Raw genomic sequence first — 12,515 nt, forward strand, 5'->3', positions numbered from 1 at the left:
TGAGGGGGGGAGGGGGATCTTGTTTGGACCTTAGGGTTGGGGTGATTGGAGGCCGCGATGATGGATCTATGGGTGGAGGCCCAAGGGTGACATGACTTAGTGCGAGGGCTGCATGCTCAGAGACAGAGACAAGGGGCAGTGTTTGGCGGGACATCAGCCGAGAAGCATCCATTCTGTGATATGAGCCATTTCTATTTGTTAATACAGTCCACTAAGTATCTTTACACGTTTTTCACATCATTAAAGTTACCACCCTTGGACAAGTCGGTTTGAAGACGCGTACTGAGTATCGAACATTTTTTGGTCATTCAGGTCGGATAGATGTGATCGGTTTGTGCATAATATTACTGTTATGTGCATTAGTGTTGTAATCGTTAATCCATGCGTCAAATACTCCAGTGAGCGTTGCTTCCAGAACAGTCCCGAGTTCGATTCCGATGACATTACAGTGGCGATAGCGGGAGATCACTTCAACAGTGCACTTTCATAAGGGATAATTCTGGCGTCATTGCTTCCGTCAACATATCATGGCGGGCAGCAAGCGTCGAGAATAACCTCTCACCAGGCAAGTCCATTTTTTGGAGTCATCCCCACTAATCCTGGGGATTAAGATTGTCGGAGGTAGCCTCTAAGCAGGGGATGCACCGTACTCCATGCTAGCATCTACAATGCACTTTTCTGGACCTTCGGGGGACATAGGCGAGGACTTCGGCGGGAGCACAGCTGATGCAGATAAGGTCGTCGGAAGCCTCTCACGTCGTAAGGAGCTCATCGCAACGTCACCGTCACTGCACGGCGTGCTAGCCAACCAAGATAAGTATTGTTTCAGTCTGGTTTAGTTTTCCTTTCTTGTATTGTATTTGTTCCTACATTACCTACCCATACCTTTATCATGCCATCCAAAAAAGCTGATTAGAAAAAGGGCTTTAGCCACGGGTAAGTTAACACGGGCGAAAACTTTCCTTGATAATTTCGAAGAAGGATCGGATGCAACTCAAGTTCAAGTGAGATTGGATAAATTGCCTAGCATATGGTAGGAATATGATGAAGTTCAGTTGTAACTAGAGTTAGGAGAGGAAGGAGAGGATCACGAAGCAGACAGGGAGGATTTTGAGAACACCTACTATGCAGTGGTAGGAAAAATGACTATCATTTTAGAAAAGGGTCATGAGGCGCAGTCTTCACTCTCACAAGAGTCGCTCTCCAGACACAGCAATGGTCGAGATAACCAACGGGAAGTAAAACTTCCAACCATCAAATTACCCAGCTTTAGTGGAAAGGTAATAGAGTATAAACATTTTTATGATACTTTCAATAGTTTGGTCATCTAAAACAATTCGGTGGATGATATACAACGGTATCATTATTTGCTGTCAGCGCTCGCTGGGGAAGCGCATCAATTGATTGAAAATTTGCCCATTACGTCACAGAGCTTCAAGGTCGCATGGGAAATAATTTGTAAACGGTACTACAATCTTAAACTTATAGCAACCGCACACATGAAGTCATTATTTTTAATACTATCGATGAAACCCTACTCTTTAAATGAATTAAGAATGGTGCTTAATCAACTAGTTAGCAACTACAATGCGATCGAGGCATTAAAGCTTGACACGCCAATGCAGGAAGTGTTGCTATCTCAATTTCTGCTCGAGAAGATTGACGAACAGACTTGCAAGGAATGGGAGGTGAAGGCTAAGAACCAACAGTTCCCAAGGTTGGGTGAACTAATTGAGTTTTTAGAAACTAAGTGTCAGGCATTGGAGGTAGTCCAATCCAATCAAACACAAAAGGAAAAATCAACCACCAGTAAAAAACGCGAATCGTGCAACTGAGGCCAATCTACTAGCCATAGTTATTTCACAACAAATTATGAGTGTCCAGTTTGCCAACATAATCATGCAATTTATAAATGTCCAACATTTATCCAGCAAAGTATTCCGCAGAGGAAGGAACATGTCAAGAAAAAGGGCCTTTGCTTCAACTGTTTACACCCGAATCAGCGCATTAAAGAGTGTAAGGCAGGAAGGTGTCATATTTGCAAGCAGAAACACCACACTCTACTTCATATTGAATTCAAGAAGCATCTCTATTCACGTCAGAAACAGTGTACTAGTTCTCAGCAGGCTCCACAGTCAGACGTAAATGCTCCTGGAGACAGCGTCTCTCCCTCCAACAGTGCAATGACATACTGCTCCGTGAAAGGCAAACCACATTCTCAGGTTTTGCTTTCTACTGCATTAGTGCAGATACAAGGTAGTGAAGTGAAGGTTACATGAATGCAGAGCATTACTAAATTCTTGTTCACAAGCTCACTCCGTCACCGAGGCACTAGCTCAGCGTCTTAAACTGAAGAAGGTGCGCAGCCTTGTGCCAATACAAGGAATTTATAGTACCAAATCAACCATCAAGTATAGTACTACCATGCAAATGCACTCATGGGTCAGTAACTACCACGCTCAGCTTGAATTTTTAGTACTTCCTAGTATATCAGGGCACATCCCAGCGTCGTATGTCGCAACTCAAGACTGGCAGATTCCAAGAGAACTTACCCTAGCAGATCCTGAGTTCAACACACCAGGAACAATTGATATGCTGATTGGGGCAGAAGTGTTCTTCAGTGTTCTCAAACAAGGTAAACAGGTGAGACCTGGACCTTATCCGATTTTGCAGGACACAGAATTTGGCTGGATCTTAGCTGGAAGGTTTGAAACACCTGAGGATATTTGTGCAGAGCCTCAACCATTGGAAATGTTCGTAGTGAGAGAGTGCAGAAATCTAGAAGAGCAGCTGCGACGATTTTGGGAATTAGAGGACATGAACCAGAAGCCTTCAACAGCCGAGGAAAGGGAATGCGAAGATCACTTTGTTAAAAATACAAGGAGACACCATACAGGTCGATTCATTGTACGACTTCCGTTCTGAAAGAACCCCACCGAACTGGGAGACTCTCTTGAGGCAGCTAAGTGAAGACTGCAGCAACTTGAAAGGCAAATTAAGGCTGACAATCACAATTGCAGAGTCTACCAAATACTTTGGAGACAGGCGGAGGATCGCAACCAGCCCGACAAGATGGAAAACATTTGTAGCTAACAGGGTCTCTGAAATTCAGGAGAATGTATCCGGATGCAAATGGAAGTATATCTCATCCGGTCAGAATCCAGCAGACTTGACTTCTAGGGGAGATACTGGAGATTCCCTTATTAATTGCAGCTTATGGTGGCATGGGCCGACATGGATGGTGGATTCACCAGCAAGGTGGCTATTGAGACACGAGGAATTTACCGAGAGCATTCATAATGAAGAGAGAAACATAAACACTGTTTGTCTAGCAGTCACTAAGGAGGATATCACACTTCGATTCTCTAGTTTGCATAGATTGCAACGAGTAGTATCTTACATGCTGAGATTTATCTTCAATGTGCGCTGTGAACGGTCGCTACGGAGAAGCAGATCACTAACAAGTCCATAGTTGCAAGAAGCCCTAACGGTATGCATTAAGTTAGTGCAACCATCAGAGTATTCTAGCGATATAACTGATCTCTTGACCAAATCAGCAGTCTCAAACAAGAGCAAGCTGAAGTCATCGCACCCATTTCTTTGTCAAAATCAAATTCTCAGAGTAGGAGGAAGGCTTGAAATGCCTCAACTTCCATTTGAACAAAAACATCAAGTGATTCTTCCCCCTAAACATAATTTTACAAAGTTAATTATTGAGGAAGAGTACAGAAGACTGTTGCATGCTGGTTGTCAGTCAGTACATTCATCCCTGAGACAAAGGTACTGGATCATCAATGGCAAGAATTTGATAAAGAAAATTATTCATCAGTGCTTGACATGCTATAAGTTGAAGGCAGAGGCAGCAAAACAACTTATGGGGCAACTTCCACAATATAGGGCTACGGCTGAAAGACCATTTTTAAACACAGGAGTGGATTGTGCTGGGCCGTTGCTCATCAAGTCTGGTTCACAGAGAACTAAAACCAAGGTGAAATGTTACGTCACTATATTTGTTTGTTTGGCATCCAAGGCGATTCACTTAGAAGTTGTGAGTGATATGACAAGCCAATCTTCCCTCGCCGCATTGCGAAGATTTGTTGCAAGACAAGGAAGGTGTTCTCAGATATACAGCGATAATGGCTCAAACTTTGTAGGTGCCGCTAGAGAACAATGAGAATCAGCTGAGTCTTTCCTAGCAGTTCAACAATCAAGCATCACACAGGATTATAGTGCTCAAGAAGGCATCCAATGGAACTTTATCCCTGCAGGAGCTCCACACTTCGGAGGCATCTGGGAGGCAGGAGTAAAATCAGTGAAACATCACTTGAGAAGGGTTATGGGAACCAACTGTCTAACGTTCGAAGAGCTAACAACCCTTTTAACTCAGATAGAGGCATGCCTTAATTCCCGACCAATAACACCTTTGTCAAATGATCCCAATGATCCCTTGCCCTTAACACCTGGTCACTTTCTCATCGGAGCTCCCTTGACTTCCCTTCATGAGCCAGATCCGAGCGATACTCGTGTTGGTTTGCTTTCCAGGTGGCAATTACTCCAAGCAAAACTTCAGCAATTTTGGCGGGGCTGGTCAAATGATTACTTGACACATCTGCAGCAACGAGCCAAGTGGTCAAGGGAATCCAGCAACGTTCGCCCTGGCATGGTGGTGTTACTCAAGGAGGGCAATACACCCCCATTAACCTGGAAGCTTGCGGTTATCGACGAGGTGCATCTTGGGGCTGATGGACTTGTTATGGTGGCCACAGTGCGGAACTCAAAAGGAACATTTAAACGTCCCATCACAAAATTGTGTCCCCTCCCTTCACAAAATGATAAAAGGGAATTTTAGTCCCTTTTGGCGGGCGGTATGTTTGGACCTTAGGGTTGGGGTGAGTGGAGGTCGCGATGATGGATCTATGGGTGGAGGCCCTAGGGTGACATGACTTAGTGCAAGTGCTGCACGCTCAGAGACAGAGACAAGGGGCAGTGTTCGGCGTGACATCAGCCGAGAAGCATCTATTCTGTGATGTGAACCATTTCTATTTGTTAATACAGTCCACTAAGTATCTTTACACGTTTTTCATTTCATTAAAGTTACCACCCTTGGACAAGTCGGTTTGAAGACGCATACTTAGCATCGAACAGATCTACAGGGCCAGATTAACCCATAGCTATAGGCACCTCTCCATTGAGCACCTCCTCCTCACTTGAGCCCCCCCTTCCTGATTTTTATGATAAGGCATAGCCACTCACATGAGGTAAGGTTCAGAAAAAAAGGAATAAACAGATATATGGCTGACAGCATAAGTTTATGTTTGAATTTCTACGCAGGGAAAACATAAAACAATTCAATTAAAGAAAAATAGCTTGGAGTTAAACTACATGAAACTAGGTTTTTGCAACTAAAACACTTTATGAATACCCTTTTCCAAAAATAATGCATTAATTCATACCACAAAAAAGAAGAGCACCTTCAAAAATAAAAACATACGTACTTACTTCTGTAACTGAATGAACTGTGCTAGCACAAAATATAGTATAAATTAACTAATTTTAAATACATGAAGAGCAGTGGTATGAACGACATTTTCAATTGAACAAAGCCTATAAAATACAAATACGCATATCTTCTAAAGAAATTAAAATGCAGATTAAAAACATTAATGAAGACTATAACATGGCCTGCCTCAAGCAGAACAAGAAGTACTTCAAAAGTTTCCTTCCTGTATTCTTTTCGGCAAATTCACCAATTGAGGCATCGCAGTTCAAGGTCTGCTATAATCCTAACTTGTCACATTTAAAGCCCTAGCAAAGAGGGCAGGCAGACGGAATCAGTGGTGCAGCGAGGGGGGGGGGGGGGATTTGGGGGATAAAAGCCCCCCAGGGCTTAGAGAAATAAAGTTTAATCCATTTTACTTAATTTGATTGATATTACTAATAGAATAGTATAAGGATTAATAAAATATCCCTCAGAAAGCCGTAAAACTCACCACTTTCAACCATTTTATCTAAAATTCTACAATTTATTAATCTCGCACCTACCGCTTATCCTGGTGGGTATACAATACCCCCACACATAAAGGTATTATTACACCTATACCCCCCAGCCTTAATTCCTAGCTGCGCCCCTGGACAGAACCCACATGATAAGCCTGCTGACGGCGGTGCACTTTGAGGGGCCTCCAGTACAGATCATTGCCGGTTACCTAACAGAAGCCGCCCCTTGGACAGAGACGCCCCTAGGCACGTGCCTATTTTGCCTTATGGTAAATCCGGCCCTGGGGATCTATACCCTCCTCCCCCCCCCATAGTTACGCCACTGATCGTTCCTATAGCCTAACAGAAGAGAGCAGAGAAAAGTTAAGTTCTTAGATTCATCTGCCTGGCTACACAAGCGTCGAAGATACTGACGAAAGTCATATTCAGGAGAATAGAATGCAGAGAAGAAGCAGTGGCGCAGACTCCATGGGGGCTTGAGGGGGCCCGAGCCCCCTCACAAATTCGTTATGGGTGTGAGGATAAAATGTGTCAGGCTAGTCAATTTTCCCCGGAGTGTCCAGATATCGAGATTTGAGTTATCAGGGTTCTAATGTTGATCATATGACTCTTCTAAAATGCTTAAAAAATTTAGAACTCACTACTTATAAAAATCCCCGGGGCAAGATCCCCGGTTTGCCCCCCCCCCCAATAGTTTTTGCAAGTCAGCATCCCTGAGAAGAAGAATGACTGGATGAGGACCAATTTTGACTTAGGAAAATCAAGTGCACAAGAGAAGCAATTTTGGCTCTAAAGCTGATCATAGACAAAAGAATGCAAAAGAACAAACCGACTATTGCTAGCATTTGCCGACTTGGAGAAGGCTTTTGATGATGCGGAAAGGAATTCAATGCTTAGAATTCAGAAAGGATTTTGAGTGCTCCACAGTAACGGTAGAGTTGTGCACATTTTGTATAAAAACCAATTAGCCCCGCAGAAAATGCGGACCCAACCGCGCAGAAGAAAGAATAGGAAAACAAGTGAGACAGGGGTCTGCCCTGTCCCCAGTAATTTTTAAAGTTTACATCGAGAAAGCCATCAATGAAATTAAACAGAGGGCTTTGGGTGACAAAATTCACGGAGAATGAATAAGTATGCTGCGATTTGCTGACAACATAGCAGTCATTGCCGAGAATGAGAGGGATTTGAAGAAGACTTGAAAAATATGGAAAGGACAAGTTGACAAGTGAACAGGAATCAGCTGAAAATCACCAAAAAGAATACTAAAATATCATTCAGTAGCAAAAGAGAGAAGACTATGACATGGGGCAGCTGCCCCCCCTAAAAGCGAAAATAAATTTAGCTTAATACGAAACTTATATGGAACTAAAATAAAATATTATTATTTTCATGTAAATAATTCTATTAACTAATGAAGCGCTGTCATAATATTCTTAAGATTTTGGTTTCATAAACCCTTTCTGTGCTAAAATGTTACAACTAGAACGACAACGGCTTCCTGGGTACCCCCCCTCGTTTTGACCCTGGGTACGCCCATGGACTAGGACCAACGAAAACCTAGAAGAGCATAACCACCAACAGCTCAGAAGCAAGAATAGGAAAGGAGGTAAGTGTATGCGCTGTCCCCCGTAATTTTTAGCTCTAGAAGTAGAAAAAGTTAGACGTGAGAGCCAGCCAGAAGCGGACTGCGGCTGGTCGGCGATCGCGGCCGCCCCTCAACGCTCGCGTCCGTCGCGCTGGTCCACGACCACCAAGATAGAAGGCCTGAGCACTGATGCCTTTCAATTTGCCGACGTCACGAGCCGTAGGCTATCAACCGCGCCTTGATCCGACAATGCTTGCACTTGTTTATATGTATTTATAAGCCATTGCGGTGAAAACGGTGATGAGGTTGTTGAACGCTAAGTTATTTGGAGTTTTAAAGCTTTAGCTATGGTTTCGTGGGCAACAGTATTGAATATAAGTGTTCAAGAAAGAAAGTCATCATTGGTCTCGAAAAAGTTGGTCTGAATGTGGTTTTTGTTATAAGTGACAACAATTCCCCAACTGAATGCATAGTGTACTACATTTATGTGTTCTCAGTTAGGATATGGTATATTTCCATTCAAAACAATCTCCCAAGGTACTATAAAGCAGAAAATCCTTGTTCACCGTTTCTTAAGAGGTTACGGAGAAATGCCGGAGAAATGTCTGTACAATTCGCCCCCTTGAGTGCACGAATTTCCATGAAATTGTTGTTTGCAGATAGGTCTAATCAAAACAATCCCTATGTACTTTAATAGAAGCACAATCTAGTTTTATCATAATCTTGCACATGTGTAAGAACATTACTTATTTATTTTATCATGGTTTAATGCAGCGGTGCTGAAAAAGTAGAATCCCTGTGAAGGATGTAAAAAGCTTATGACTTCTACATATTAGTACCACTAATGCGTAAAAAATGTTTTACTGAATATAAGATTTTTGATGATATTCTCGAGGTTTCGAATGCATTTGGAAGCAAGTTGTTTCTGTGCGAAGAAGATTTTTCGGCGAGTTCGGTCGTCCATTCGAAACAATTATTCCATTTATTTATTAATTTATAGGTAAGGATATACTGTTAACATTTAAATATAAGTACATATGTTGTTGTATAAAGGAAATCGCAGCCGGAGAAATGTCTGTTTACGTATCGTTTGATTTTCTTCCGCATTCCTCGCAAACCGGCGGCGCTCTCAACAGCAGTCTTCGTACCCCCCTCCGTCCGCCTACGACTCGTGACGTCAGGACGGAGCGCTCCTTCTCTCTCGGTGGTCGTGGCTGGTCGCGTCACTTGTCTCTCCCCAAATGAGACGACGAAACCCGATATACCCGCAGCTGTGTATCTGGGCAGTCGAGACCCCAATTAGTGCATCGAGAAAAAAATATCAGATTACAATTTTTGGATACCATTACACAATTCATAGTTTTCGACTAACAAGGGGAGACCACGCACCTTGCTCAGCCTTTTTCAATGTCTATCTTTTACGGCCTTCGGAATGGTTAAAAAGATCTCAGAACTAGGTAGTAGCGTAGAATGGGCCTTAGTTTGGCTGTAATCAATTAATTTTCATGCAGTATTTTTCACAAGCCGTATATAATTCTAAAATTTCGCATCATCCTGCAGACGGGTGAGGTGGGGTACGTGATTCCCACCAAGGGGGCCAGGGTTCGGGGCTTTGTTATGGCAGTTTGTTTTGCTGTCTTCATTGTGATCATACGGCGTCATGTTTTTATTAATTCTAATAGCAGCAAGCATAGACATGAGACAATTTTGTTATCATCATAATGGCGTTTAGGTATTTAAGCAGTGCCATTTCAATCGCGGAGAAATGAAGGCTACACTTGCTACTCTCCTAAAAAAACATACCGAAAGATCAACGGGGGGCTATAACAGTGGCTTTTTTTGTTCAAAGAAATGACATTTGTTGGTGGGCCTCTTGATGATATTGGAAGGTCAACGGAATGATTTTGATATTATTGATGATATTGGGAAGCGGCGAGCACAAGACACATTTGGTGTAATTTTTGCTTTTAACCCTCTAGCGTGAGCGACTGTTATTTTTAAACGACCGGGCGAATGGCGTACTTTGCCCATGATTTGTGCATACATATATGATAACACTCGATTTTTGTTAAAATTTATCTTTATTTGTAGAAATTAGTTCAATCTTGTACATTTATAGCTGATACAGATAAAGGTACCGGTGGTACACGGCCGGTCGCGCGGCGTAATTTATACGCCACGGGTTCCTCTTATCATTGTAAATGTTTTCCATGCGTTTAGGAGAAGTTCGGTATTTCACAGCCGCGTGGTAAGGGTTATTGATTGAAGTCAGTCAATCAGAGGCTTGGATTCACGCCTTCATTTTCTGTACCAGAACTTGAATTCGTTATTGATGATGCCATAAAAAACGAGTGAATAGGCTTCTTTGACGAAATAAACGAAAGAAAGATATTTACTGTAGGAATTCCGTTTACCTTGACCGATTTTCACCAACATTTTTTTAATGCACGGAAAAAAGTACATAGTATTTGTAGAATCAATTCAAGTTATGCGTTTGCTCTATCAGCGAGTCAATTAATTATTTCAACAATTATTCGATTTTAGATACTTTAAAGACGAATAATTATCATGTTAAAAGAAAAAAACAACAATTCGAGGTTATTGTCTGTGAGGAACTATATCGTATTTTTGCACCCAAGGGATCGATGGGGACTTTTCAGGATTTCATAAGAGGGGTATTTCTAAAGTTCCTTTTCAGCTTGTTGGGAATTGATGCAAGGGTCAATGTCTATTTTGACCGGGCTAATTGTCAGTGAAATCGAACAAAGATTCGGTCAAATAGGGGCTTCATTGCCGTCATCAGTGCCTTACATGGGCTAGCACGTCAATGTTACGAGAGCACAGTGGGAAGAGGGGAGAAGCTTATCTACTCCCCCCTACTAAATACCTACATTCCTCACGTTAACCCGCTTTCATCATTTGTGATTCAGTTCTATTCTCTGCCACCCAATTTTCACTAAACCCAAGTCAACTCGGTATACACATTACCTTTTAGACTTTAAGAATTAGCCCTTGTTTTTATTTAACTGAACGCTTAAACGTTAAGATCTTCGCATGACTGCTAAATCTCTCAGAGCATAAAATATACGATTCCGGAGATTTCGAAGGTTATTACTTATCCTATGGCACCGTAATTCCACTAAGTAGAACCTATAGCAATCAGTGTTTTTTTAACTAAGAATTATGAGGGAAAATATTGCATTTTATATCTATTAAACTAATTTTAGAACTGTCTTTTTTATTCTAACCCATATGATAGCACAATATCAAAAACTAAAGTCAAATATAAAAGAAAATTTTACATTTTCAAAAAAAACACCGTCAAGTGTAAAATACATTTCATCTCTTCAGAAATATTGGGTGAAATACATGGTTTGGTTTCTAATAATTGTCTGTCAAAGTGTCTAAGCATCACATTGAGTGCAAGAGGAGAAGGCTACCTACCTTTCATTCGATGACATGTCTATCGGCGGCAGAGATCAGCTGTTCATCGGCGATTCCCCAAAATAAACATATTCACCACACTGTACAGCTAGATGAGCACTGGATCCTGCAATTGCGTGACACAGTAGAAATATTCACATTGTTTTCATGAGACACGCATTCTGCTGACATTGTGTAGCTGACGGCTTGAAAAGGGGGCGATGGAAGCTTGTTTGCAAGTCTTTATTCCCATCCAATAGGTTGATTAATTTAATTACTCACTGCTTTCTCTTAAAATCTGGAAAAGAAGAAATGGTCCTGAAGCTATAACCCAAAAAGTAAATTGCAACGAGGACACTATACACTCATTTATATGAAAAGAAGGAATGGTGACAGCGGAAATGAATGTAATGCATACAAATATAAACCATTATTTAAAACCTGTTTCCATGATAGATTGGCTATTATAAGTTCGTGAATATTTCTGAACAGTTTTAATGACAGGAATCTTGTTCGAATTGGTGAACCAAATTCGAAGAGTTAGAATATTCTTTTCATGAATGCGTAAAAGATGGGTAGTTAAGAGGTATATTTTCACGTACATTTTCGGCTGATGCATTATTATACGTATTTTTGTACGTGGTAATGTCTCGCTTCACCAGTCCTTATATAGGATCTTGAGAGTCAAACCGCAAACATACGTGTTGCAAAACCGACATTAATTTTGACTGTATTTTCTTGCCAAAGAGTATATCGAAAGTTTGTACTTAACATGCAAAACATGATAATTTAATATGCAGAAACAGCATGGAATGATAAGTATGAGTAAAAGACATACCTCCACTCTTCAGCAACAGAAAATTCATCTCTAACCACCGAGAGAACAGCTGTGGGACTCGGAGTTCACCACAACAGAATGAGGACTGGAAAACCGAATAAATGGAAAAACCGAAAGCGGTACACTACTTCTTCAGCAAAGCTAATGGAGGATAGGGAATTGCTAAGGAATGTAGGGGGTATTGCCTGGCACGAAATACCCAAGGCAGAGTCAAAAAGTGTTGAACTGAATTTGAGTCGCAGTGCATCACGAAGTCGGACGGGTGAGTTTCGGTTTACACGTCGTTGGGCGATGGCGTTGGGGCATGGAGTCGGTGGCTGGGGGGAGGTAGCGAAAGAGCCTCGGAGAGGACGAGGCTCTTTCGAAGTGACTCAGGGCACCACCCTCTACACATCAACGCCTTTAATTCAGTTTTAAGTGTGCGCGATCGGTGCATAAATTGGCTAGTTCGTGTTCCATTACATGCAGTGGCGCCCCGAGGGGGTTTTTTTTTGGGGTTAAACCTCCCCCCCCCCAGAGCTGAGAGAAATTTTTAAGTTTGATCCATTTTACTTAATTGGATCAGTATTACTTATAGAACAGTGTTAGGATTTATCAAATATCCCTCAGAGCCGTAACACTCTCCATTTTGAACCATTAGTCTTAAAATTTTTCTGAAGGAGGGCCCACGCA

The 12,515-nt window shown here is 41.9% G+C and overlaps 1 long non-coding RNA gene across 1 annotated transcript in view; it reads right to left on the minus strand.

The window, feature by feature from the left end:
- LOC124168142 overlaps positions 1-11,978 on the minus strand; it is a 32,076-nt gene extending 20,098 nt beyond the window's left edge. The window contains exons 1-2 of the long non-coding RNA XR_006866857.1: positions 11,844-11,978; positions 11,027-11,303 (exon numbers count right to left, since the gene is read on the minus strand). This is a non-coding gene — a long non-coding RNA (uncharacterized LOC124168142). The remainder of the gene's footprint in view (positions 1-11,026; positions 11,304-11,843) is intronic.
- Between the last annotated feature and the right edge of the window lie 537 nt (positions 11,979-12,515).

This window comes from Ischnura elegans, chromosome 11 (assembly GCF_921293095.1).
Source record: "Ischnura elegans chromosome 11, ioIscEleg1.1, whole genome shotgun sequence".
NCBI lineage: Eukaryota > Metazoa > Arthropoda > Insecta > Odonata > Coenagrionidae > Ischnura > Ischnura elegans.